The sequence below is a fragment of the Herpailurus yagouaroundi genome, unplaced genomic scaffold (assembly GCF_014898765.1).
Source record: "Herpailurus yagouaroundi ecotype Mexico unplaced genomic scaffold, PumYag 141, whole genome shotgun sequence".
Classification (NCBI taxonomy): domain Eukaryota; kingdom Metazoa; phylum Chordata; class Mammalia; order Carnivora; family Felidae; genus Herpailurus; species Herpailurus yagouaroundi.
In genome coordinates, this window is record NW_024412396.1 from 44149111 (window position 1) to 44153579 (window position 4469).

Here is a 4469-nt window from a genome sequence, read left to right on the forward strand (position 1 = left end):
TTGAGTTCTATTAATGTCAATTAGGACAAAGTAGTTAATCGTGTTGTTCAGTTCTTATATGTCTTTGATGGTTTTCTACCTGGTTGGATTGTCAGGTTAAAGACTATAAAAGAAAATTCACCTCATGTCATTACTTGTAAGTGTTGACTCCCTGTCAGAATCTACCTGCTTTTGTTCACTCTCCAGTGCCTTCAGGGAGGCGTTTTTATGGTGTGTTTTGTCCAAAGTTTATGTCTCGTCCAGCACAGGGTCTTACTAGAAATACCATAAGTGGGTAATTCCAATAACATTTTATTAAGCTATCCATTTAACTTAGGACACCAGGATCAATCACCCACTGCCAAAGATTCTTACATATCAAAACTTTCTGAACACCATTTCATTTCTGCTACTCCTTATGATAATTGTGCCTACATTGTTTTTTTTTTTTTATTTTTACCTGTTAAATAAGCTTTTTATTTTAGAATATTTTAGATTTATAAAAAACTTGTGAAGATAGAATAAAGAGTTCCCATATATCCCCCACCCAACTTCCCCTATTATTAACATCTTATCTTAGTATGGTACCTTTGCATAATTAATGAACCTATATCATTAAATTGTTATTAATTAAAGTCCATACTTCATTTAGATTACTTTAACTTTTACCCGATAATCCTTTTTGTGTTCTAGGATCTTATCAGGGATACCAAGTTACATTTAGTTGACATGTCTCCTTAGGTTCCTCTTGGCTGGGACTTTTCCTTGTCTTTGATGACCTTGACAGTTTTGAAGAGTACTAATCAAGTATTTTGTCACTCAATAGGGATTTGTCTGATGTTTATCTCATGATTAGACTGGGGTTGCCTGGCTGGCTTAGTTGGTAGGACATCTGACTCTTGACCTCAAGGTCATGAGTTCAAGACCCACAGTTAGGTGTAGAGATTCTTAAAAGAGAGAGAGAGAGAGATGAGGGACAGAAGCAAAAAAGCCTGGGGCTATGTGTTTTGGGAGGAAGGCCACAGAGTGCCATTTTCATCAAATTATATCAAGGATATTGCTATGGACTGGATTGTGTCCTTCCTTAGCCCCACAAATTCATATGTTGAGCCCTAGGCCCCAATTTGACCCTATTTGGAGATAGGGCCTTTAGGCTGTAATTAAGATTAAATGAAGTAGTAAGGGTGGGGCCTTGATCCAATAGGATTAGTGTCCTTATACAAGAGACACCAGAGATCTCCCTCACCCTCCATCACCTGAGGACATAGTGAGAAATGGGCCATCTACAAGCTAGGAAAAGAGTTTTCAACAGAAACAGAATTAGCCATCACCTTGGTCTGGGATTTCTCAGCCTCTAGAACTATGAGAAATAAATTTCTGTTCTTGAAGCCACCCAGTCTATGGCATTTTGTTATGGCAGTCCTAGTTTTTTTAGGCAGTCCATACATATGACTTATAGCCTTGATAATGTGGCTAAGGTAGTTTTGTCAGATTTCTTCAGTGTAAAGTCACTCTTTGGGCACCAACCCAGATGTCATCATTCCAGTTTCAGTGTCATCCCTTTCCCCATCTTTGCCTTATCTTTCACTAGAGAGTTCTGGCATGGCTATGAAATCAACTTATGTTGTAATTCTGAAATCTGCACAATTAAATTCTATGATTTTCAGCAATATTAGTTTGTAAGTATAAAAAATAAGGGATTCTTTAGGACTGCCAAAGAAGCTTTCTCTGTCTCTTGAACTGAATGTTTAATGACTTGACCTTTTCCATTTCTTATATGAGTTCTTTGTGGGGAGCAAATGAAGCCACTCCCAACATAGAGTTGTTACTGTCTACATTACCATCAAACAGTCATACGTGACTTCAAAGCATTTGCTTTAGTGGGCACTCCAACACAAATGACTAAAGGTGATAAGTTGATCATTTATGATGCCACTATATCCCATTTCCCACTGACAACTTGCTCAACGTTGCATTTGAATTTAAGGATATAAACAAATCAACCCCAAATCCTATAGCTGAAAGTCAGTCTCCTAGAACTATTCTTGGGACCATTTTCTGTATTAGTCAGTGTTCAACAAACTACAGCAGTTACCTTAACTAAGAAAATTCATATAAACAGTTGTTGGAGATATCATAGGCATTGGAGAATTGAAAAGAGAAAGTGGGACTAAGAAGTAGTAACTGCAAGAAGTAGATGGGGAAGGTTGGGATCGTTGGGATTAAACACTTGAAGGAGGGGCCCTCGGGAGCTGGAACCCAGACCTTAAAAACACGCTACCTGACTTATACTGGTAGCTCAGTAGCTCAGCGGTGGGCCTCTTCGTGACTCAGACCTCTGAGGGGGTGGCTGCCTAGCTGGTACTGGTCCCTCTGAGCTGGTACTGGTGATAAGGCTAGTTCTGGGAGTATGGAAAGGAGTCCAGGACTGCTGCTGGCATGTGACTGGATAGAAACAAAAAGCGAACAGGAAGGAGCAGCAGTCCCTTCTCCCTTCTTCCTGCCTCTCATCTCCCACTATTGACTATTGGCAGGAGTTAACAGAGAGCCAGTCTGGTGAAGGAAAAGTGTGAAACGCAAAGACCCAGCCAGCCTCAGCACCACAAAACTAAGCATAAACGGCTTGAAGCTGAGGAACAGCTTCTTTATTACCAGTACAGTTAGACAATCATTGCTCAAATTATATACAAAAAGATGAAGGGGAGGCAGGAGTCTAGGACATTTCACCGATTTCTAGTGTTCGTAACTGAATGAATAGTGGAGAAAGGTAGAATAAATGTGGAGTTGAGAGTTAGAAAGGAGCTAGTTTGCAGCATGTGAAAAGATCTGCTGGGGTTGATAAATTTAGTTTGAGAAGCCTGGAGTCTAATATAGTACAATTCAAAGTGTAGTCTTTGGACTAGCTGGTCTGTAATGTAAACAAAAAAAATTGCAGTAAAGTATGTATAACTTAAAATCTATCACTTTAATCATTTTACAACTGTGGTAAAAAAATATATATATATACATATACATATATAATTTAAAATTTACCATTTTAACCATTTTTTAATGTACAATTCCATGGCATTAAGTATATTTACATTGTTTTGTAACTATTACCACCATCCATCTCCAGATTTTTTCCATCATCCCAAACTGAAACTCCGTGCCCAATAAACAGTAACTTCCCATTCCTCTCTCCCCCCAGCTCCTGGTCACCACTATTCCACTCTAGTCTCTATGAATTTGACTCTTCTAGCAACCTCATGTAAGTGGTATCATGCATTATTTGTCCTTTTGTGTCTGGCTTATTTCACTCAGCATAAATACCTTCAAGGTTCACTCCTGTTGTAGCACGTATTATAATTTAATTCCTTTTTAAAGCTGGAAAACATTTCACTTTCTGCAATTTGGGGGGTTTTTTAAATGCATTTTTATTTATTTTTAAAGTAGACTCTACTCCCAATGTGGAGCTGGAACTCATGACTCTGAGATCAAGAGTCACATGCTCTATGACTGAGCCAGCTAGGTACTCCGCAATTGGCTTTTATCAGTCCTCAATAAGATAAAAGTTTGTTCCAGAATGTGAAGTATCTATGTCAGCAAGCACAGTTTTGTAGGAAGAATTTTTCAGTGAAGGAAACAGTATGGTGATTTACATTTTGGAGCAAGGTCCCTTTTTCATTGCTTTGAGTAGCACTGGGAGTAGGTATTTAGAGACAGCTTTTGACTGGAGATTCAGAAATCATTATTGTGTAAAAGAAAAAAAAAATTCAAACTAGAACCAGAATGCATTTTTTTCATGTTGTAATTTACATCTGCCTTCGAGGGAGAAATGAGAATTTCTGATAAAATGCCTACACAAAATCCTAATAAAACTAAAGGGATTAAAACTTCCAAGAAGCCAGTTATGCACCCAGTCACCTTTCAGTTCAGAGTGTAGTGAATTTCACCAAATATTCTTTTTTTTCTTGTAACTAATCTAAAGTGATTTTTTCTTTTTTTCTTTTTCTTTCTTTCCTTCCTTCTCTCTTTCTCTCTTCCTCATTCTTTTCTTTCTTTCTTTCTTCGAAAGATTTTAAGTAATCTCTACACCCAGTGTGGGGCTTGAACTCACAACCCAGAGATCAAGAGTTGCATGCTCCATGGACTGGAAACAGCCAGCCATCCCTAAAATGATTTTTCTAACCAAATATCCCTACCAAAAATAAATCTTTGAATTGGACTTCTCTTTTTTTTTAATGTTTATTTATTTTTTGACAGAGACAGAGTGTGAGCAGGGGAGGGGCAGAGAGAGAGGGAGACTCAGAATCTGAAACAGGCTCCAGGCTCTGAGCTGTCAGTACAGAGCCCAACGCAGAGCTCGAATTCACAAACCGTGCGATCATGACCTGAGCTGAAGTTGGACGCTTAACTGACTGAGCTACCCAGGCACCCCTGAACTGGATTCTTTTTTTTCTTTTTCTTTCTTTCTTTCTTTCTTTCTTTCTTTCTTTCTTTCTTTCTTT

General features: G+C 38.3%; 1 protein-coding gene across 1 annotated transcript in view; it reads left to right on the forward strand.

The window, feature by feature from the left end:
* EXD2 (exonuclease 3'-5' domain containing 2) overlaps positions 1-4469 on the forward strand; it is an 86913-nt gene that overhangs the window by 18898 nt on the left and 63546 nt on the right. The window contains exon 3 of the mRNA XM_040477520.1: positions 3170-3229. The gene's annotated coding sequence lies outside the window, so the exon portion shown is untranslated. The remainder of the gene's footprint in view (positions 1-3169; positions 3230-4469) is intronic.